The sequence below is a fragment of the Chlorocebus sabaeus genome, chromosome 24 (assembly GCF_047675955.1).
Source record: "Chlorocebus sabaeus isolate Y175 chromosome 24, mChlSab1.0.hap1, whole genome shotgun sequence".
NCBI classification, from domain to species: Eukaryota; Metazoa; Chordata; class Mammalia; order Primates; family Cercopithecidae; genus Chlorocebus; species Chlorocebus sabaeus.
In genome coordinates this window covers 16644861-16670831 of record NC_132927.1, presented here as the reverse complement: position 1 = coordinate 16670831, position 25971 = coordinate 16644861, and positions in this window count along the sequence as shown.

Here is a 25971-nt window from a genome sequence, read left to right as displayed (position 1 = left end):
AGCAGGATGGTTACCAGCTGGGAAGGGTTGTGGGGGTGTGGGGACAGTTGGGGATGGTTAGTGAACACAAAAATTTCATTAAAAAGGATGAATAAGACCATGACTATAATCAACCATAATTTAACTGTACATTTTTAAATAATGTAAGAGTATAATTCAATTGTTTGTAACACAAAAGACAAATGGTCGGGGTGATAAATATCCCATTTACTCTGTTGTCATTTTTATGCATTGCATACCTGTATCAAAATAGCTCATGTAACCTATAAATATATATACCTTCTATGTACTCACAAATATTGAATGTTAAAAATTTAAAAAAATAGCATACTTTACCTTCATTCTAATTTCTCCTTTTTAGATTTTCTATTTTTATAAGTTTTACTTTTATAGTTGAATATCCTTACAAGAAAAAGAAAGTAAAAATTAGGAGTGATACAAAATTATTCTAATCTACTATCAAAAACTATCAATAACTATTTCTAGTTATTTTATCTATAAATGACAATGATTAATTTAGAACCAAACAAGTACTTCTATTGTTGTTTGTATCATTATATGCAAATATAATTTCATAAAGATCCTGTAATTTTAGTTACTTGTGAATTTACTTTTGAAAAATTTACAAGTATATACTATAGTTATCTACCAAGTAAGAAATAATTCTCTTTGGGGTTTATCAAACATTTCTAGACACCACATTGTCATAAATTTTACTAGAGGTAGTAATTTTCTCATTGCACTTTAATGTCCTGAGTGAATCATTCTATAGCATAAACAATGTTGTCCCATTACACTGTTAAAACTGAATTAAACATCAGAGGGGTACAGTACTCTCCACAAAATGCCAGTTTAACTGCAACATACTCAGCTAAATCATTTTAATATATAACTGCAATAGTGCTGAACATTCAGTAAGACAAACAATGCTTGGTAACTTAAACCACACACAGCAAAATTGAAAGTAGAGTTTTCTGAATGCACTTTATTCTTTTTAAAAGCAAAATCTATCAGTTTGCATACTAAGAAAAGACATGAATTGTCAGCATAAAATCAAAAAATGGTATAAACACTAACTTGTGCCAGGGGAGAGAAGTCATTGGAGATATAAAGATTATATACATACATCACTAAAGCAGTTCCTACATCTGCAGCAGCATTGCTTTCTAAATGGTTCCTGACATAACTCAGTCACACTGATGAGGCACATACCTTCTCCTTGAGCCTACACTATGTAGAAACTCATAAGTCATTCTGATCGTGACAGAAAAAGAAATGCTTCTGTCCAAAGAACTCATGATTAACAATTTATGCAGCCACCGCTTTTCCAGGTAGATTTTTCATAAGTATTACAAATACTTATTCAGAAAATCTGCATATATGTTGTCATTTTTAATTACCAAGCCAATCAAACAAGCAAAAATAATAAGTAACCAAATAAATTGCTGTGTGAAACATACAACTGACACAACTTATTTATTTACTTATCTTTAGTGTACTTTTTCCAGTTTTCACAGATCTAATTACAGGATAAGGGATAGTGATTCTGAGGTGGTAGGTGGGCACTGAACAGTATTCACTACTCATTTCTTTAGAAACACAATGATTGTTCCCTTTTTAAAGCATTTTTATATGATGTTTAGGTATGGTTTTGTATCTCCTTCTCAAACATACCAGAATATTTTATTTTTAGAATAATCAAAAAATGCTATAGTAAAATTAGAGATTTGCTATATCATTTCCAAGAGGAAAATGACACACTTCCAATAAATATCTCTCTCACAGAGAAAAACCAAGATTACAGAGGTAAAGTAAAACGTACATTTTTCACTGGTTTATGAGTACCTTCTATACATATGGCCTCAAAGTACTGTGTGTGTGTGTATATATATATACATATGTGTGTGTATGAATGTGTGCATATAGAAATTTTATTTTTACAGTGAGCTCAACAGTCATTATGATTGCAGTTAGTAGTTATTTCTGCGTTGATTTATGGATAATTTTTATTTTCTTTATTAAATATACTACAGTTATTCATCTTTATAAAATGAACACATGTAATTACAAAAATACTTGAAATATTACTGAAACAAAAATATTTAGTTGTTATACTTTTTACTTCAGTGAGATCAACTGTTTTTAGCTTATATATATGAGTGAGAACATGTGGTATTTTAACTTTCCATTTCTGGCTTAATTCACTTAACAAAATGTCCTCCAGTTCCATCTACATTGCCACAAATGACAGAATTTTATTCTTTCATAAGACTGAATAAGATTTTATGGTGTATATAAGTCACATTTTCTTTATTCATTTATCTGTTTTTGGACATCTATGTTGATTCCATATCTTGGCTATTGTGAATAGTGCTGCCATAAACATGAGGGTACAGGTATCTCTTCAATATACTGATTTATTCTTCTTTGGATAAATATCCGGAAGTGAGATTTCTGAATTATACAGCAGTTCTATTAATATTTTCACCTTTTTGAGGAACCTCCATCCTGTTCTCCATAGTTGTACTCGCTTGCATTCTCATCAGAAGTCTATGAGTTCCCCTTACTCTGCATCCTCACCAGCATTTGCTGTTTTTTCTCTTTTTCATAGTAGCCACCCTAACTGGGGTAAGATGGTAACTCATGGTGGTTTTGATTTCCATTTCCTTGATGATTAGGATGTTGTGCAATTTTTCATATATTTGTTGGATATTTGTGTATCTTTTTCTGAGAAATATTTATTCACATTATTTGACCATTTTTTAAATCAGGGGAATGTTTGGATTTTTGCTGTTGAGGTGCTTGAGTTTCTTATATATTCTGGATAGTAACCCCCTATTGGATAGTTTGCAAATATTTTTTCCCATTCTGTAGGTCATCTATCATTCTGTTGTTTCCTTTGCTGTGCATAAGTTTTATAGTTTGATAGGGTCCCAATTGTTTATTTTTGCTTTCATTGTTTGTGCTTTGAGGTGTTATTCATAAAAATTTTCCCAGACCAATGTCCAGAAATGTTTCCCATATATTTTTATTACAGTAATTTTATAGTTTCAAATCTTACATTTAGGTCTTTGATTCATTTTGAGTTGATTTTTGCATAGCATGGGAGGTAGAGGTCTAGTTTCAGTCTTCTGATATGGATACCCAGTTTTCCCACCATCATTTGCTGAAGAGACTTCCTTTCTCCAATTAGTATTTTTGGTGCCTTCTCAAATATCAGTTGGCTGCAGATATGTGGATTAATTTCTGGCTTCTCTAGTCTCCTTCATTGGTCCATGTATTTTCTTTTTATGCCAGTATCATACTGTTTTGGTTACTACAGCTTTGCGGTATATTTTGAAGTCTAGTAGTATGATTGATGCCTTCAGCTTTGTTCTTTTTTGTTCAAGACTGTTTTGGCTTTTTGGGGTCTTTTGTGGTTCCAACACATTTTTAGATGTTTGCGTGTGTGAAGAATGCCATTGCTATTTTTAGAGAGATTGCATTGAATCTGTAGACTGCTTTGCATAGAGCTGGAAAATGTAGGGAAATTGGGAAATAGGAAGGGATTTGTTAAAGGATACAAAATTTGGCTCAATAGAGGAATAAGTTCTACTCTTCTATACCATTGTAGAATGACTATAGTTAACAATAATATGTTATATAGTTTCAAATAGCTATCAAATATATTATATAGTTTCAAACAAGACATTGAACATTCCCAAAGAAATGATAAATGCTTGAGTTGGTGGATATGCAAATTACCCTGGTCAGATTACTATTCATTGTATGTGTCAAAACATTACTATGTGCCCCATAAATACATGCAATTATTATTTGCAAACTTAAAAAAATATTTTGCCCAGCAAATTAATTAAAAAACCTTCCTCAAAATTCAAAAATGGAATGGAAAGACAAATCTTAAAATTTTCCACTCATATCCTCTGGATGAAAATGTAAAATCAGTGTGCCTCTTTAAGGGATCTTTTGTCAATGTCTATTACAAGGAAAAAACAGAATAACCGGGTCAACAGTTATTCTACTTTTAGAAATTTGTATATTCTCACATGTGTGCAAAGAGACATGTATGAGAATATTCAGTGTAGCATTGTCGATTTTACATTACAAACAGCTAAATGTCTCTCAAAGAGTTATTGGGGAAATAAATCACAGTAAATGACAGTAAATAGATGTAGTAGAACATTATGCAGCAATTTAAAGAATACTGTGGATATGTAAGTGCTTACATGGAAAGCATCCAGGTAACACTATTTTAGAAAGTCAGCTAGAGAATAGTACATGTGAAAAATTCATATTAAAATGAATTCATATAGTATGATCCAGCAATTTAACATCTGGGTATACAGCCAAAAGAATCAAAAGCAGGGTCCTGAAGAAGTATTTGTACACCATGATCATAAGTTTATTTACAATAAATCCAAAGGTGAAAGCATCCGAAATATCCATTCACAGATGAATGAATAAAAAAAAGTGGTATACCATTAAAACGGGATATTCAGCCTTTAAAAAGGAGGAAATTCTGACACAAGCTACAACATAGATGAACACTAGGACACTATGCTAAATAGGATGACCCAGTTGCAAAAAGACAAATACAGTATGCTTCCACATATATGAGGTACTTAGAGTAATCAAAATCATAGGGACAGAAGATAGAATGGTCCTGGCTAGGAGCGGAGAGGAGGGGGAAATGGAGAGTTGTTGTTTTATAGGTATGGACTTTCAGTTTTGCAAAATGAAAAAGTTCTGGAGGTTGGTTGCACAACAGTGTGAACATAATACTACGGAACTACATACTTAAAGTGGCTAAGATGGCAATTTCATGTTTCTTTTATCATAACTTAACATTCTTAATAAAAATATTTATTTGCACAACAATAATTTTAGAGTTTTAAATTTAGATTTAGTAACTATATATTTGCATGTATCTGCTTCTTAACTATGGATTCACCTTCCTTCTTTATATAAAACCAAATTGGCTTAGAAAGTTGCTTGAATATTGTTCACAATAATATAATGAGAAAGAATATAATGTTCACAGCAGTCAATATTAACTAGAGAAGAGCATTGCAAAGGGATGATGCACTATACAGAAGTCAAAGAAGATGTAAAACTAGAAGAGAATTTTAAAGAATAAATAGATCATATTTTCTAAGTTTTACTCTGTCTAATGGCATTAAATTACTCTTGACTTTCCCTCTAGGACATAAGATACTATGCTAAAATAGGCTGTATATCTAGAAAAGTTTTTTGTACTGATAAAACCATCTGGACATTAATTTGCCTTGAAATTTCTGTGAGGTGCTGAGGGCAAAACAGCAGATGTCATCAGTAAGCTATACAGAGACAATAATGAAATCATGTCCTAATATATAAAACAAAGAAGGAAAAAGGCATACATACAGAGAGGTTTAAATGCCCTCAAAATATTAATCCAAAGGTGAAGATTATTTGATTGAGCTTTAGATTTTTCCATTTATTTCTATAACATTCACTAAAATTGAGAAATATCTATTAAATGCAAACCAGTTGTATTGATTTCTATTGGAACACATCCAGAGTGGGCCACCCAGTGTGGACATTATTGTTATTAATAATGTCACATATTAATTATGACAAATAATCAAATATTTTTAACACCTTTATTTTAAATAAGGCGGTGATTTCCAACTAGGAGTGACTTTGCCACTGAGTGACAATTGTCAAGGCAACATTTTTTGTTGTTACCACTAAGGGATTCTCCTGGGATCTACAGGGTAAAAGCCAGGGATGCTGCAAAACATCCTACAAAGCACAGGACATCTTCCTACAATAAGAATCTCCCAGCCCAAAATGTTAATAGTGCCAGGGTTGAGAAACCATGTTTCAATAAAAATAATGTGCTTAAATTATTTTAAATTGAATGTGATTATAGCACAATCCAGAGTTTTTAAGTTATAAGAATTAGAAAGATTGACATTGTTATAAAAACATAAAACAAGGAAATTTTTCTGCAGAATTCCTTCTACAGAAACAATGGGTTACAAAAATGGGTACAGGTCCTGTATAGCACTGATACTTTAGATACATAACTTTGTGCATCTAATCTTAAAATACCTTTTAAAATACTCTTTTCTTAATAAATTCATGTGTGTATGTGTGTGTGTGTGTTTGTATGCATATGTGTGTGAGTCAATATACAACTATGATTTTATAGTGAAGAGATACTGTTGCTTTTAACAGAAATTGGACCCTAAGAAAAGCCTAAAAGAGGCAAAGATTTTTAAAGCCATATAAAATCCACAGCTACTTAGACATAAATATGCAAGAAGTGAGGATGAGAAATCTGTAATCCTCAGGGAGAGTTAAAGGACAGTTAACCTTCTAAAGTTAGTGACATGGAAAATTCTGGGAGATAGAATTTAGGCTTTGGACTATCAGATTGAAATCTATCACTTATCTATATCAGATAAATTTTCAGTGAAAGCTTTAAAATAATGGTGAAAGGTATTGTCATTTTGTCTTCTACATGACGATTAATTTCTATCAATAATACCAAGAATCATAGGGTCTAAAAGGATTGAATTTAGAATTGACTGGTTCCATTCTTCTACTACCATTTCATTGACTTCTACTACACCTATTTGATTGCTATTAATCTTCTTAATTTTTTCCTAAGAATCAAGGAGTATCCAGAAAAATTACCTATATTTTCTTTACAAAGATTACCTCCTTATGCCAGAGAAACTGGAAGTACTATTAAGTATTGTGAGCAAAAAATATCAGAGATAATTCTCAATCAATTTAGAAAGTTTATTTTGCAAAAGTTAAGGATGTGCCTGTGACACAGCCTCAAAGGGTCCTGATGATGTGTGCCTAAGGTGGTTGGGGTACAGCGTGGCATTATACATTTTAGGGAGACACATACATCAATCAATATATGTAAGATATACACATTGGTTTAGTGTGGAGAGCCAGGACAACTCAAAGGTTGGGGGGATGGTAGGGAAGTATCATCTAGGTCATAAGTAAGTAAGAGACATTGCATTCTTTTGAGTCTTCGATTAGCCTTTTACTAAACACACAATTTACATGTGAGAGCAGGGTAGAGGAAATGTCATTGATGCCTTAGTCTGGCTCAGTGAATCTCCATTTTTACATAAACAATAGGGCAGTGAAAACGATCAGATATCCATTCCTCTCAGGTCAGCAGAGGGATGACTTTGAGTTTTGTCCTTTTGTCCTGCACTTGTGAGGATAAGTTATCAATTTACATTGCCAGACGGAAATTCAACAGAAGTGTTTTAGGGTAAAAACCCTGATGCCCACAAGGAATTTCTTTGCGGGCAAATTGTGAGAGAGGTATGTGGCTTTTTTATCTTTATAGCTAAGCTATCTTAATTAGGAATATAATGGGAAGCAGGTTTGTCTGACACAGTTCCCAGGTTGACTTTTCCTTTTGGTTTAGTGATTTGGGGCTCTTGAGATTTACTTTCCTTTCACAGTACATCAGCTGGAAGAACATAAAGATTATGTGTCTGAGGCATTTGAAACATTGCTAAGTAATATTTTGCCAATTCATGACTTTGTAGTAGGTGGTTTTTGGAAAGGAAACACCACCTACTTGTCAGCCTGTTTCAATTAATTATACAGGTGTCAATATATACCATATAAGCCATTTGTTTTTTAATTTATTATACATAATGCTAGGATAAAAATATTTAGTGCTATTCATTCTTGATTGATTAAAATAAATTTCAGTTTAAAATATATGGTTTTAAAACAATAAGAAGCATTTTTTGCATCAATTTCAAAAATGTGATTAAGAACATTAATCACAGGAGAGTGGTTTCTGAACACAGTCTGGATCAAGCAAGAGCAAATGCAAGAGTCTCATTTCAATAATCAGGAAACAAAAAGCAGCCGAATCTCTATATAGCAGTCTCACAGAGCTTCTTTATTATTTGGTATTTTCTTTATGTTCGTGTTGTTGTCATCAGGTGACCCAGATATTTTCAAGAACTATTTATACTTTTAAGGTGTGAGGTTGGTTGGAACCTGAAGATTTCAGCAAGTTGTCATCTTGGAACGGAACAAGGAATTTTTATTTAATGTAGACTACTATGGTGAAAATATTCTTAATTAAAATTTATGTGCATTTTACCTGGTGATTTAATAGACCATTCAAAAAGTGCTAATGTTTGCTGAATGCTTAGCTGTCACACAGGTTGTAGTGTTTCCTGAGTACTGAAAAATCATACAGTGGTGGAGAGCATGTTTAATACTGTGGGGGATAATAAATAAACCGATGAACGCAGACACTGCTAGGAGTGAAAAAAAAAAAAAGACTACCTATGCCAAGTCTCCCAATAGTATGCAGCCTCTCTTATCCAAATGCAGGGACTGACAGCCATTCATCCCACCTCCCCAGGTCCTCATGCATCACTGCTGTCAGGGATTCCAGCTCCTCTCCAATGCTCACATGACATCAAAGATATGAGAGAGATGAATGCATATAACTGAAGGAGTGTGGATAACTGGTACCTAAGAGAGAATGAGAATTGGAAAAGACCGACTGAATAGACAAGGGAGCTAAATACGGGTGAGTGCTTGGTATAGAGGTCAGAGTAAGAATTAGAGAGTGAGATAATTTGAAAGAGTTTAAGGCTGCAGGACACTTGCAGAGAGAATGCAAGAGGATTCAATAAATGCACGCTATAGGCTATAAGTTTTCCTTACATGGACTTGGGGAGACAAAAGTATATATTTTACTTCCAGGTTGTATATAGTATTTCTCTGAATTCAATATTGCAGTAGGATTGAAATATAAGAGGTCCCAGAATTAATTTAGACATTTTTATGCCTATTTAATTATTTAAATTTTGAAAATTAAATAGCTATGTCCTTGTGTTAAAATGACCATTTAGCTAGAAGTCTATTACTTATATATTTCTAAAGTAACATGAAGTATTAACCAAAGTCGTTAGAAAAAATACGTGTGACCCTAAATCATATAAATAGTTTCCTAAATATCACATATTTTTTTTTGTGTTAGAACAGTCAATATTTTGTTCTGATAAAAAAAAGCACATGACTCTTATCTAACTGTGAGAATCTAAAAAAATTTAACACCATGATATAAAATTCTCAGGAAAGAAGGATAGTTGTGGTGAAAATATGTGTTATAAATTTTTTTCTGAATTTAGAGTGTAATTTTTCTTTGTTCCTTCTGTTGGTTCAAACTGCATTGACTATCAATCTAGTAGGTTCCTATTACAAACTGGTTTGGAACTGGTTTGAAGGAGAATTATCCCCAAGAATATGTAACATGATGTACAAAAAAATATGGCTCACAACAAATATGTTCCGAAAGACACCCGCGCTCCTATGCTGAATCAGAATGCTAATGTCCTTTGAGCCACAGCCAAAAATTCTAAGTGTGTGGTTTTAGTGTACTTTTTTGCAAAGCTCAAACTTGTTGTCTAAAAAATGCAAATAAGTATTATTATAAAAGATCAAATGGAAATGCTATGGGCTGATTCGTGACCCCCAAAATTCATATGTTAAAGCTTTAACCTTCAACGTGACTGTACTGTATTTGGAGATAGTGTTTTCAGGAAGTAATTATGTTTAAACGAAGTCATCAGGGAGGAGCCCTAATTTGATAGCATTAGTGCCCTTATAAGAGAGAAAGAGATACCAGAGCTCTCTACCCTGTGAGAACACATAGAGAAGGCAGCCCTCTCTGAGCCAAGAAGAGAGCCTTCACCAGAGCCCAAAAAGCTAGTACTTTGATTATGCACTTCCCAGCTTCCAGACTGTGAGAAAATTATTTTCTGTTTTAAACCACCCAGACTAGGGTTTTGTCATGGCAGCCTGAGCTAATATAGAAATGTATACAAGTGCCACTGCCGCTTTCCAGATTGAAAATTGAAGGAAATTTTTAGATGTGTATCTAAAGAAAGATATTGGACAATAACTTAATACATTATATACAATATAAAGATATTTTAGCAAGGTATGTCACAATGGTCAACATTTTCATAATGTGTACTTTCAATTTTTTCTTTTATGGATCATACTTTTTGGTTTTGTATTTGAAAACTCATTGCCAATCCAGGCATGGTGTTGCACCTATAGTCCTAAATGCCAGGGAGGCTGAGACAAGAGGATCACTTGAACTCAGGAATTTGAGGTACAATGAGCTATAATTGTGAGAACTGCACTCCAGCCAGGGTGACAGAGAGAGACCTTGTCTCTAAAACAAATAAATAAACTAATTAATTAATTAAATGAAAATAAAAATTAAAACTCACTGCCAAACCCTGTCACCTATATTTTCTCCTATGTTTTCTTCTAGAAGTATTAGAACTTTGAGTTGTACACTAATCAATGATCCATTTTGAGTTCGTTTATGTGCAATATATTAAATTTGTGCCTAGATACATTTTCATATGGATATCCAACAGTTTTAGTTTTAGTATCATTTGTTGAAAAAACTATTCTTTCTAAATTTAATTGCCTTTGCTTCCTTGTTGAAGATTTATTGACTATATTTGTAATCTATTTCTAGGCTCTTTATTCTGTTCCATTTGTTTATGTCTCTATTATTTTTCCAATCCCATACAGCCTTGATTATTTTAGCTGTATAGCAAGTCTTGAAATTGGCTTGAGTTTTCCAACTTTATTGCTTTTCCACATTTTAGTATATCTATTTTAGATCTTTTATCTTTCCATATAAACTTAGATTCCTTTTTCAATATTATGAAATAGCTTACAGAATTTTGATTGAGGGTGTGCTGCATCTATAAATCAAGTTGCAAAAAATTATATTACAATATTGAGTTTTCCAATCCATGAACACAAAATATCTCTCCATTTATTTATATTTCCTTCAATTTCTTTAGAATTTTATAGTTTTCCACATATAGATTCTATACATACTTTGTTAGATTTGTACCTAATTAGTTCATTTTTATGTGCAATTATGAATGGTTATTATAAATTTTATATTTCAAACTACCATTGTTCATTGCTATAAAGTAAAACAATTGCCTTTCATATAATATCTATGTATCCTGTGACCTTGCTATACTCACAGATTTGTTTCAGGAGGGGTTTGTTTCACTTTTTTGTTTCATTCTTTGGAATTTTCTACATAGACAATCATGTCATTTGCCAGCAAAGACAGATTTCGTCCTTCTTTGAAATCTGTATACCTTGTATTTATTTCCCTTTCTTGTGTTATTGAACTTGCTAGGACTTCCAGTATGCTATTAAGTAGCGGTAGTAAAATAGGACTTACTTGGCTCATATTAAGATATGGCCAAATATTCAGTTTCTCAATAGTAAGTATGATGTTCACTGTTAGGATTTTTTTTGTAGATATTCCTTATAAAGATGAAGAAGCTCCCTCTATTCATAGTGTGCTTAGAGTTTTTATTGAGATTGGTTGCTGAATTTTGTAATTCCCTTTTCTGCATCAATTGATATGATCATATAATTTCCCCCTTTTAGCCTCTTGATGTGGTTTATTACACTAATGGACTTTCAAATGTTGAACCAATTTTGCATATCTGGAATAAATATCGTTTGGTTTTGGCATGTAATTCTTTTTTTAAAAAAAAAAATCATTGTAAATCCTAAATCAGATCGCAGAATTGTCCTGTTTTAAATTCTGCAACAGCTTTCTAGTGCTATTACTATGTTCTGTTCTCTCTGCCCGGAATATTTTTGCATAAATGGCTCCTTCTCATCCTCAGGCCTCAGATATCTCTTCAGAGGGTACTTCCTTGATTTCCTATCTAAAAATGTCCCCACTTCCAGTTACTCTTTATCGCATCACCATGTTCTCTTGTCCTCAGAGCAATATTTAAAATTTAAAAGTTTACTTGTTTGTTTGTCTTATTTGCTTTTTCACTGAGAGTGGAAAAAATGTCTCTTTCAATCATTTACATATTTTCAGTGTCCAACATATAATCTGAATCATAGGAACTAAACAATGTTTGTGTTTAGAGATCCTTGGAGGTTCTGTAGTCAAACCTCATTTGTTGTTGAAATGTCTGCCACAAACATCATAGACAAAGAGTTTCTGCCTACACGTCTCCAGTTATGGGAATCCTACTACTTCCCAAGCAACCCATTTTATCTTTGGACAACGCTGAAATCTCCATTTACCCAGGGTTTTAGTCCTGACCCCAGTGCTATAAAGAACCAGTCTACTCACCTGAGAGCCCTTCAAATAATTCAGTTCTCCAAGACTGGCTTTACTAACTAATCTCTCTAGTTTTCAGTACCTTCACCATCCTAGGTGCTTTCCTTGGAGTGCATTCACTGCATTGATTTCCACCTTCAGGTGAAAAGCCAAGAAATAAACCTGGCCCCCAGGAGTGGTCAAAGAAAAGCAAAGTGGAGACCAACACCATCCTTATTTTGGGTTAGTGAATTTCAAAGCATTGTTTCTAACTGCAGCTCCACCTCCATGGTTTATTTTTAAGTACATCTCATGTGGCACTTTAATAAACATAAAAACTGGGCGTTCTGGCTGAAATGGAGTGGGGGCCAAGAATCTCATTTTCTTAGCCTCTCCCTCAATCTCCACCTCCCCCTAGACAGCCCTTAGGCAAACTCCTCAGAACCCTAAAATCTGTGCCCTAAATTTCTATGCATTTCATCTCAAAGACTTTTCAATTTTGGTATCTGTGCCCAAAGTTGACTCACATGAGTATGATTATGGACAGGAAAACTCTGGAACATTTTTTAAAGTACATGCGTAACACATGAAAACAAGCTTTTGTAATTAGTCAATAAAAAAAAAAGAAAGAGCAAGAAATAGGAATGCTGAGGGGGTGGAGCAAGATGGCAGACTAGAAGCCTACACCTTCATTTCCCCTACTAGGACACCCCATTTCAACAACTATATGCACACAGAAAAACACTGTCACAAGAACCAAAAATCAGGTAAGCATCACAGTACCTGGTTTTAACTTCATATCATTTAAAGAGGTATTGAAGAGGGTAGGAGAGATTGTCTTGAATCCCTGACAGCACTGCTTCTCCATTCCCCAGAAGCAGCAGGGCAGCACAGAGAGTCTGTGCACTTTGGGAAGGGCAAGTGTATTAGCCTGTTTTCACACTGCTCATGAAGACATACCTGAGACTGCACAATTTAAAAAACAAAGAGGTCTAATTGGACTTACAGTACCATATGGCTGGGGAAGCCTCACAATAATGGCGGAAGGTAAGGAAGACCAAGTCATGTCTTACATGGATGGCAGCAGACAAAGGAGAGAGCTTATGCAGGGGAATTCCTCTTTTTACAACTATCATATCTCATGAGACTTATTCACTACCCTGAAAACAGCACAGGAAAGACTTGACCCCACGATTCAATTACCTCCCAGTGGGTCCCTCACACAACACACAGGAATTCAAGATGACAGAGACAAACCATATCAGGGAACCATATCATGTAGTGACTGGGGGACTTTACACTGAACTCAGTGCTGCCCTGTCATAGAGGAGAATAAAACTATGCTAGGCTGAGCCAGTACCTGTGCTTGAAGGGAGCAGTTGGACCAGCCATAGCCAGAAGAGAATCAGCTACCCAGCAGTCGGAATTTGAGTTTCTCAGTAGGCCTTGCCACCATCGTCCAAAGTGCTCTGGGGTCCTAGATAAACTTGAAAGGTATTCTCAGACACAAGAACTGCAACTCCTAGTGCTAGGGTACACTTAGAGCCAGTAGACTAGGGTGGCATGTGACCTAGGGAGACACCAGCTGGTGTGGCTAAGAGAGTGCTTTCACCATCCTTCCCCCAACTCCAGGCAGTGATTCCCTATGCAACAAATGCAACCACTTCCTTCTGCTTAAGGAGACTAGAGTGAACAGCAAAGAGGACTTTGTCTTGCATATTGGATATCAGCCCAGCCACAGTAAAATAGGGCACCGTCCTAGTCCCAGGTGGCTCAGCATAGAGAGAAACACTCCATTTGTTTAAGACACAGTAAGATAAAAGAAAGAGTTTATTCCAGATAGCCCATAGATTTCTTCCCACCAAGTCGGTACCTCTAAGAGTCTGAAAATCTAGTGTTGTTGAGCTTGGGGCACAAGTCCATTCAAATACCTGGAAAGCCTTCTCAACAAGGATAGGCACAAAGAAGCCCAGACTGTAAAGACTACAATAAATTCCTAACTCTTCAATGCCCTAACACCAATAAACATCTACAAGCATCAACCCCATCTAAGAAAACATGACATCAGCAAATAAGCTAAATGAAGCACCAGGAACCAATCCTGGAGAAACAGAGATATATGAGAATTCAAAATAGCTGTACTGAGAAACCTCAAAGAAATTCAAGATAACACAGAATTCTATCAGCTAAATTTAACAAAGAGATTAAAATAATTAAATAGAATCAAGCATAAGTTCTAGAGTTGAAAAATGCAACTGAGATGCTTAAGAATACATCAGAGTACCTTAATAGCAGAATTGATCAAGGAAAAGAAAGAACTAGTCAGCTTGAAGACAGGCTATATAGTAATATGCAGTCAGAGAAGACCAAAAGAAAATGAATAAAAAACAATGAGGCACAACTATACAATATAAAAAATAGCCTCAAAATGGCAAATGTAAGAGTTGTTAGCCTTAAAGAGGAGGTAGAGAAAGAGATAAGGGTAGAAAGTTTAACAAACAGATAATATCTGAGAACTCCCCAAACCTAGAGAAAGATATCAACATTCAAGTACAAGGTTGTAGCAAGCAGATTAAACCCAAAGAAGACTACTGTTGTGGAAAGTCAGGGACCCCAAATGGAGGGACCGGATGGAGCCACAGCAGAGGAGCATAAATTGTGAAGATTTCATGGACATTTATAAGTTCCCAAATAATACTCTTATAATTTCTTATGCCTGTCTTTACTTTAATCTCTTAATCCTGTTAAGCTGAGAATGTATGTCACCTCGGGACCACTATTGTAAACACTGATTGTAAAACATGTCTTTGAACAATATGAAATCAGTGCACCTTGAAAAAGAACAGAATAACAGTGATTTTGAGGGAACAAGGGAAGACAACCATAAGGTCTGACTGCCTTCTGGGTTGGGCTGAATAGAGTCATATTTTTCTTCTTGCAGAGAGCCTATAAATGGATGTGCAAGTAGGGAAGATATCGCTGAATTCTTGTCCTAGCAAGGAATATTAATAATTAATACCCTGGGGAAGGAATGCATTTCTGGGGGGAGGTCTATAAACGGCCACTCTGGGAGTGTCTGCCTCATGCAGTTGAAATGAGAACTGAAATACGCCTTGGTCTCCTGCAGTACCTTCAGGCTTATTAGGGTGGGAAAGAAACCCCACCCTGGTAAATTTGAGGTCAAACTGGTTGTCTGCTCTCGAATCCTGCTTTCTGTTGTTTAAGATGTTTATCAAGACAATACGTGCACAGCTGAACATAGACCCTTATCAGGAGTTTTTGATTTTGCCCTTTGCCTTGTGATCTTTGCTTTGCCCTTTGCCTTGTGATCTTTATCGGCCTCAGAAGCATGTGATCTTTGTGACCCACTCCCTGTTTGTACACCCCCTCCCCTTTTGAAGTCCTTAATGAAAACCTGCTGGTTTTGCAGCTCAGGTGGGCATCACGGTCCTACCGATATGTGATGTCACCCCCAGAGGCTCAGCTGTAAAATTCCTCTCTTTCTGCCCTTTCTCTTTATGTCTCAGCAGGCCAACACTTAGGGAAAATAGAAAGATCCTATGTTGAAATATTGGGGGTGGGTTCCCCCAATAGACTACCTCAAGCCATTTAATAATCAAATTGTCAAAGGTCAAAGACATAGAAAGGATCCTAAAAGCTGCAAGAGAAAAGAAACAAATAACATACAATGGAGCTCCATACAATTGGCTGCAGACTTTTCAGTGGAAACTTTACAGGCCAGGAGAGAGTGTCATGACGTATTTAAAGTGAAGAAAGAAAAAACCTTTTACCCTATAGTAGTATATCTGGTAAAAATATCCTTAAATTATGAAAAAGAAATAATGATCTTCCCAGAAAAACAAAAGCTGAGAAATTTCATCAAAACCAAACCTGTCCTACAAGAAATGCTAGGGAATTATTGCAACTGAAATTACAGAATGTAAGTGAGCAATAATAAACCATCTGAAGGAACAAAACACACTGAGAAGAGGAAGCACACATAAAATCACAGGATACTAGCACATACAATGGAAGTTTGTAAGCTACTCTTGTCTTAAGTAAAAAGACTTAATGATGACCCAATCAAAAATAATAGCTACAGCAACTTTTCAAGACATAGACAGTACAATAAGACATAAAAAGAAACAACAAAATGTGAAACCATGGGAGAATGAAGTTAAAGTGTAGAGTTTTTATTGTTTCTTTTTGTGTGTGTGTTTGCTTGCTTGTTTGTTTATTCCATCAGTGTTGTCAACAGTTTAAAATAATGGGCTATAAGATAGTATTCATAAGTCTCATGTAAGCTCAAATCAAAAGACATACAAAGTATATACAAAAAATAAAAAGCAAGAAATCACCTTTTCTAAAAGGAAGACACAGAGGAAAAAAAAAAGAAAGATAAGACCACAAAACAGCCAGAAAATAAATAACAAAATGGAGGGAGTAAGTCCCTACCAATCAATAATAACATTGAATGTAAATGGACTAGACTTTCCCCTCAAAGACATAGAGTAGCTGAATGGATGAAAAGACAAGAACAATAATCTGTTGCCTACAAGACACATATTTTACCTGTAAAGAAACATACTGACTGAAAATAAAGGCACTGAAACAGATATTCCATGCCAATGGAAACAAAAAATTAAAAAGAGCTAGAGTAGCTATATTTTTAACAGACAAAATAGATTTCAAGAGAAAAAATTGCAAAACAGAACAAAGAGTATCATTATATAATGATAAAGGGGTCAATTAGCAGGAGGATATATTGATTGTAAATGTATATGCACCTAAAACTGGAGCACTTAGATATATAAAGCAAATATTGTCAAAGCTAAGCGAGAGACAGACTCAAATACAATAATAGTTATACACTTTTCAACATCCCACTTGCAGCACTGGACACATCTCCCCAACAGAAAATCAGCAAAGAAACATCCAGCTTAATCTGCACTGTAGAACAAATGGACCTAATAGATACATTCAGAACATTTTATCCAATGGCTGCAGAATACACATTCTTTCCCTCAACACACAAATTATTATCAAGGATAGAACATATATTAGGTCAAAAAAAGTCTTACAACATTCAAAACAATTGAAATAATATCAAACATCTTCTCTGATCATAAACAAATAAAACTAGAATTTAATAATAAGAGGAATTTTGGAAACTATACAAACACATGGATATTAAACAATATGCTCCTGAATGACCAGTGGGTCAATGAAGAAAGTCAGAATGAAATTTAAAAACTTCTTGAAACAAATGATAATGGAAACACAACATATCAAAATCTATGGGATACAGGGAAAGAAGTACTAAGACAGAAAGTTATCTGTCTTAAGACAGAAGTACTAAGACAGAAGTACTAAGACAGAAAGTTATCAGGGCCTACATCAAAAAAGAAGCAAAATTTCAAATAAATAAACCAATGATGTATCTTAAAGAATGAGAAAAAGCAAGGGCGAAACAAACGCAAAGTTAGGAGAAGAAAAGAAATGATAAGGATCAGATCAGAAATAAATGAATTTGAAATGAAGAAAACAGTAGAAAACAACAATGAAACAAAAGGTTGGGTTTTTGAAAATAAACAAAATGAGCAAAACTTTAGCCAGATTAGGTAAAATAAAAAGAGAAGGAAGACCCAAAAAACAAACTCAGAAATGAAAAAGGAAACATTACAACTGATATTACAGAAATTCAAACGATCATTAGTGGGTACTACGAACAATCATCTGACAATATATTGTAAACTCTGGCATAAATGGATTAGTTCCTAGACACATACAACCTACCAAGTTTGAACCATGATGAAATTCAAAACCTGCACAGACCAGTAACAAGATCCAAGCCACAGTAAACAGTCTACCAGCAAAGAAATGCCCCAACCACATGACTTCACTGCTAAATTTTACTAAACATTTAAGGAAGAACTAATAACAATCCTACTCAGCCTGTTCTGAGAAATACAGGAGGAAATACTTCCAAACTCATTCTATGATGCCAGTATTACCCTGATACCAAAACAAGACAAAGACACATTTAAAAAAGAAAACTACAGGCAAATATTTCTGATGAATATTGATGTAAAAATTCCCAACAAAATACCAGCAAACCAAATTTGACAATACATTAAAAATATCACTCATTATTACCAAGTGAAATTTATCCCTTGGATGCAAGCATGGTTCAGCATTTGCAAATAAATCAATATGATATGTCATATCTACATAACAAAGGGCAAAACAATGACCATATTAATGGATGCTAAAACAGCATTTGGTCACCTTCAATATCACTTCATGATTAAAAACCCTCAGAAAACTATTTATAGAAGGAACATACCTCAGCATAATAAAAGACTATATGTGACTGACCCATAGCTAACTATATATAACTGACCCCATCACACTGAATGGGGAAAAATGGAAAGCCTTTTCTCTTAGATCTGGAACATGACAAGGATGCCCACTTTCAGCACTGTTATTCATCATAGTACTGAAAGTCCTAGCTAGCTAGAACAATCAGACACCTATTTGTGGCTTTTGTTAAGTAAAAGAACTCAAACAGAATTCCATGCATATGTGTGTTTGTGTGTGTGCGTGTGTGTGTGTGTGTGTGTAAAGGACCATATAGCTTATGTTTTGGCAATTCACCTATAGATTTATATTGTACCTTTAAAGGTATTTTTTAATCACAAGCTGGTTATATTGATGAGTATGAAAACTAATTCAACTGTAGTGTTTGGGACACTGAACTATAATTTGGTACAATTAAATTAATTTGTAATTGAGAAGGGTATGTTAATATTAATGCTTTATTTTCTCTTTTTCTTGAAATGGGATCTTGCTATGTTGCCCAGGCTGGTTGTGAACTCCTGGAGTAAAGTGATTCACCTCAGGCTTCTGAAGGGTTGAAATTATAGGTGTGTACCATCGTGCTTGGCAAATTTTTTAAAGATCAAAATAATACATAAAGAATGCTCCAGTTTCACATACCTTTCTGAGATAAACACTAATTCTAATTTCACATACCTTTCTGAGATAAACACTAATTCTAATTTCCTTATCATCCTCCCAGAAATATCTCATCTATGTATAAGATGTAAATGTATGTGTTTGTGTGGTATATGTTTACTGTTATAATTTTTACCAGTATTATGTAAGACAGGCATTGAAGACTGAGAAAAATAGAGCAGACCATATATACTGATCATGCTAAGAGGCTAAGAAATATTTTGTGATTTAATAAAAATCAATAGTCATATCATGAGTTTTAGGGAGAAGTCAAAAGGCAGTATAATAGAAAGAATTAATTTAAATAGAGGCATTAGAATATCTCTCCATACTGCCCCACTGATAGTGAAAAGAGACAGACAAATTCCCAGGCAGACAGGGATGGGTTCCTGGTTAGACTCAACCTTCAATCCAACTACAGTCTAAAGCCTGAAAACCAAGCTATCAGTTTTCCACCAGTTCCAGATAGAATCCACAGACTGGAGTGAGAACTTCCATTTCCATCTTACCCACTCTCTCTCAATTGGTTCTTTCTGAATAATACCTTTCAACCAATTGAATAGTGCCTTTTCCAAGCTCACCCATAAACCAGTCAGCACACACTCCCCCATTCTAAGCCCATAAAAACCCTGAACTTAGCCTCACAGATGGCTACTCCTACCCACTTTCAGGTCCCCTCTTGTTGTTGAGAGCTTCTCTGTCACTCAATAAATCCTACTCTGCCTTACCCCTCTCTGATGTTCATGTACGTTATTCCTCTTGGTTGCAGGACAAGAACCTGGAACTCACTGGGCTGTGAGAGTGAAGGAGCTGTAATGCTCCTGCTCGCCAAGCTGTGGGTGGCTGGTGTAACAGAGCTGCGACACTCCTGCTCACAGAACTATAGGAGTAAAAAAGCCACAATACCACCATCATCACTTTACCCTTTATTTACCTGGGCAAGTAAGGAGAGTTCAAGAAAAGTTCTTAAAGAACTTGACTAACATGGACATTGTGAAGCTGGGGTTCAGAAAGAAAAGAAACGTGGGTTGAAAATCAAGAACCTATTTGTGGCTGTCTTCCTGGAGGGAAAATGAATAAACACTGGCTATGCCCACTTCTGCACTGTGGGCATGAGCTTTATGTTTTGGTATCAAAATTAAGTTTGAAGTGTTAATATTATTTTCTACTGTGCTTACAACAATCAGAAAATGACAGAAGAAGCTCTTAGATCCACGAAATATTTTCACCCAGGTGAGGGAAAATAAAGATCTGATGTACCTTTTTTGAAAGCATTAACGTGGTTGGGGCTATTTTATCATTATGTCACTACTGTCTAGCTCTTTCAAGGAACTCATTTCACATGAGTGAATTTTTTTCTGAAGAAATGGAGCCATAATATTTATAGAGCTTTCTTTCCATTTTTCTCTTAATAATACATACTTTGGAGAAATTTTCACATCAATTCATGTGCTTCTACCTCATCATTTTTCCTGATTGTTTAATATACAATTTTATGGTTGTACTATAAGTTATTGAACCAGATGCTTACTGATGACATTTAGGTTGTTTCCCACCAATTATCTTCCATCAATATTTTAATTAGTATGTATAAAATGGGTACTTGTCCAAATAAAAATATATCTGTAGGATAATTTTCTGCAAAATAAATATTTATCAAAGGATGGTATTTTTACATTTTGATAGATACTGCTAAATTTTCCTCAGTGGAAATTAGGAATTGTTACTTTTGTTATTATTTTTATTTGAATTGGTTTTTTGTCTCATGTTGTTGAATGTATTTGTGTATTTGGTTACCATTTATTTTTAGATAAATGCAAGGTACTTTTATTTCAGTTGCATTTTATTTAGGATAAATTAGAGGTACCTATTATCTCTTAGCCAGCCCCAAACTCTATCTCACAGATCCTGCTCTTACTAAGTGGGCAACAGGCCAGTTATCCCACTTTGTTTGCCATGGTTGATTACTCAAGAGTTGGACAGTTGATTCATGCAGGACCAAACAGATTCTCCTCTGCTTCAGATTGAAATCAGAACTGAAAGACACTAGCTTCTGTCTGTTTGGTCCTTATAGCTTGAAACTGCTGTCAAGATTGTCTATACAATGATTTCTGCCTTTTGCATCAGGAGGCAAGAAAAGTCAGTCTGCAGAGATGGAGGGAAAAATAAAGCAACTGTGCATTATAAAGCAGAGGTGCAAATCCACATATCTTCATAACAAAAACAAGAGGTGTGGGAGGGAGGGAGGGAGGGAAGGAGGGAGGGAGAGAGAGAGAGAGACCTAGAACTAGACCTAGCATAGCAAAAAAGCAAGAAAAATTATTTGGTTTTGGTACAATCTAATGTCTAGGCTTAACTACCTTTGATGCAAAGCTGCAAAAATATCCTCTTTTCTGAGCTACTCCCATGTTCTTATAATAATTCTCTAATAAGAAAATTATTAAGCTGGTTTATAAATTATTAAGCCAGTTTATGTGACTGTATATTACTTACAACTAATAAATTCGGAAACAGACATTGTAATAAATCAAAAGTTTGTTTCCTGACTACTAAGAGGAAAGAACCTTAATATATGATTAGCAATTGTTTCAAAAAATATTCTTAGTCACAAAGTACTGAAAGATTGATATCAATATCCTGAAAAAAGCAATACAAATAAGTCTAAAGCAAGATAATAGAAAAGTAAAAGATAGACACAAAGTAAAATTAAGTTATATTACTATGCAAACAGTTTTTGCAAGTTCAGTGAATCATGCTATCCTATTCTTTTTCTTCTTTACTCCTAGAGAAATTTGTTTTTATTTGTAAAATGTTCCACAGTTGAGATTTGCCTACTTAGTTTTTTCAGTATCAGCTGCAATGTTGTACTAGGGTGATAAAAAGATCTAATTTACATTTAAAAAGAGAACGTGTGTAGTAAATGGTGCAGTAAGGTCAACAAGAATTCTAATGGGTTGGCTCTTCATAAGTTGGAAGAAGAAGAAAGGAATCAGGTGGTACAACTAAGTGGAGGGTAGTGTCACTTACTGAGATAGTGCAGATTAAGAAATGAGAGAACTTGGTCAGGCGTGGTGGTTCATGCCTGTGATCCTAGCACTTTGGGAGGCTGAAGTGGATTGATCACAAGGTCAGGAGTTCGAGACCAGCCTTAACAACACAGTGAAATCCCATCTCTACTAAAAATACAAAACTTAGCCCGACATGGTGGTGCGTGCCTGTAATCCCAGCTACTCAAGAGGCTGAGGCAGGAGAATCACTTGAACCCGAGAGACAGAGGTTGCAGTGAGTCAAGAACAAGCCATTGCACTTCAGCGTAGGTGACAGAGTAAGGCTCCGCCTCAAAAAGAAAAAAAAGAGAGAGAACTTGGTTAGGAAGAGACAAGAATATTGTTTAGAATATGCAGACTTTAAGGTAACTATTAATCAGCTCCAGGGACAACCAAGGAAGGCAATTATTGAATAAATGTGTTCAGACTTCTGCAAGGAATTTATGGCAGGATATAAATATTTCAGAACCATGATACAGAGAAGGATAGCTGGGGGCACGTGTAAAACCGTATAACTAAATAATCATAACCAGAGTAGTAGAAGAAAAGAGGCCAAGGAGAGAGCCTGGAGAATTTCCATATTTAGAGATCGAGTAATAGAAAGGAGACATTAGAAGAAATTGAGAGAGGATACTGAGTAGGAGGAAATCAAGAAGAAATGTACAGAGGTATATAGAATGTGGGATAAAAGACTGGAGGGTGACAGGGTGGGAGGTGGGTGAGGGATAAGAAATTATTTAGTGGATACAATGTACACTATTCGGGTGATGGCTACACCAAAGGCTCAGACTTCAGTACTACACAATATTTCCATGTAACAAAACTGTACTTGTATCCCTAAATCTACATAAACACAATGGAGTACTATTCAGCCAAAAAGCAACAACAACAAAAAATAAGATCCTGTCATTTGCAACATGGGTTGAACTGGAGAACATTTTGTTAAGTGAAATAAGCCATGCACAAAAGGACAAACTTTGCACATTCTCACTCATTTGTAGGAGCTAAATATTCAAACAACTAAACTCATGGAGATAGTAGAATGATGGTTACCAGAGCCTTAGGGGTGCATTGGAAAGAGGGAGGAAATAAGAAAGATTAATGGGTACAAAAATATAGTTGGGTACAATGAATAAGTTTCAGTATTTGATAGTACAAAAGGGTGACTATAGTCAGTAATAATTTGTTGTACATTTTTAGAATAACTGAAGGAGTACAATTAGAATCTTCATAACACGAAGAAATGATGAATGCTTGAGAGGATGGATACCGCATTTACCCTAATCTGATTCCTACACATGCTATGGTCATATCAAGATATCTCATATACACCAAATACATTCACATACTACGTATCCACAAACATTAAAAAAGTTTCAAAAGTAAAAAATAAAATAAAGTGTCTTAAAGAGGAATTGTCAATGATAATTAATGTTGCTCCGAAGTCAAGTAAGACAGTAAGAGAACCATGACAATCTGATATGTCTTGACTAGCAGTTCAGGAGAGTTGCTGGACAGAGTCCCAGATGGAATTAGCTGAGGAGAGACTTTAAGTGATGACTTATAAAAAACAGTGAATATAATCCATACTTTCATATTTTTTGTTTGTTGTTTTATGAGAAAAATGGAGTACCAATATGTAGCAATAGCTGCAATAAAATATGAGTTGGATAGGTTATTTTGTTGTTTGCTTTTCATTTTTATAACTATGAAACAACTGGTTATGTTACTAGTATTATGAGAATGAAGTATCAGGGAGAGAGAGAAAGAAAACAGCAGACAAAAGAGAATAACTACAGGAGCAAAATTGTTGCAAATGAAGTAATTTTGAAAGCCCATGCTAGAATGAGTGGTGTTCTTAGAACAACTAACTGGTTATCCGTTCAAATCTGTGTTAGGGGTTCAAATATTTGGTAGATGGGGAAATACCAGAACTCCTGAAAATGTATTTGATTATTTGGCTGGAATGAGAAGTTAAAAATGGTTACAAGGCTACTGGTACCAACGCTGCCAGGGAATGTGGAAGAAGGGAAGATCATGTTCAGAATAAGTATCACAGTGCCGTTTTGCATTCTTACAGTGGAACAGTGATGTGTTCAGCTTGGTTGTCATCAGGTAGATGAGAAGCCAAGACACTAGAAAGCTGTGATTTTCTAGAACTTTCCTCCATAGGGCTTAGTACTAGACAGAGACATCAATAAAATGGTTTAGATTCAAAAGATGTTCTAAGGTTTAGAGCATCTACGAAGTTCTAGATATTGTATTTGGTAAAAGTGAAAATGTAACTCAGTAGAAATGATCCATAAAAAGATTTCAGGACAATTCATTACTCACATAGGAAAAAGCATTGTTAAAAACATTTAAGTTCAGATGGATTAAAAATTGAAATATGAAAAAACATAAATGTACAAATTAAACAAAAGTAGATGCACATAATTTTGCAGTGAGGAAAGATTTTCTAAACTAGAGGTAGGCAAAAAATCTTCAAGAAAGTATACAAATTTTACTACCAAAAATTTCTCATTTCTATCCATTAAATTAATCTAGAAATTTAAGTACAAACAATAATCTGAAGGAAACAGAAACACACACAATATATATATATACACACACATATTATACATATATATGTAGGTATATATGTGTATATACATATGGGTGTATATATTACATATGTAATATATAGATATATTGCATATATTACATATATGTATATACATATATAAGTATATACATATGTAATATATAAGTATATATAGCATATATTTATATACATATATACATATATAACATATATATTACATATATAATATGTACTTGTATAATGTGCACATTGCATATATAATGTATATACATGCATTATATACATATATAGTATATATGATGTATATAGACATATATACACATATATATTTAATATATATTTAATATATATGTGTACATATGCACACATACAGTGACAGGATTACCAGTTGTATTAAACTTAAGAGACTTTTTAAAGTAGTGCAGTAACAAATAGGCAAAAGTTACAATATGCAAATCAAGTCTCTATAAAACGATAACCAAAACTTTTTACTTTAATGTAAATATTTGATATTATTTAACATATAATAAAAATAAATGTTGACTACATGAGGAAATACTCATTTTCACTAATATTCAAAAAAATTGAAAAAATAAATCATGGATGTTCTTTTTTTCTAGCCATATTACAAAGAGAAAAAAGTGAAAATATGCTGCCTTGATATAATTTCTGGGAAATGTGTGCTATCTTAATTTATTGATGAAAGCAGAAATTAATGTGCAAGGTTTACAGTAAAATTTGACAGCATGCATCAAGAGCCCTAAAATAGTTCAATCTTGCATGTCTCCATAGTGAGATCCTTAGGCTTTCAACATAGAGTAGCATGTAGCAATGATGTAAAAACTCATGATTAAATATGAAACATTCTGAAAGTCCAACAATAAAAGCATCTAGGTAAATTGTAGTAATTCATATAATGAATAGATATGACATTATTAAAATTATATTTATTTAAAATTGCCATCTCAATTCAGTGTGATCTCAGTGCTATAAATGTAAATGTACACTTAGAACAAGGAAGAAGCAGAGGCAGAATGAGACGAAGTTAAAACAAAGAGAGGAGAGTCACAAAATAGTAATAAAGGTGATTTCTGGTTAAATAAAAGTATAATTTTTTTCCTTAATAATGTCTACATTTTTCAAATATATAA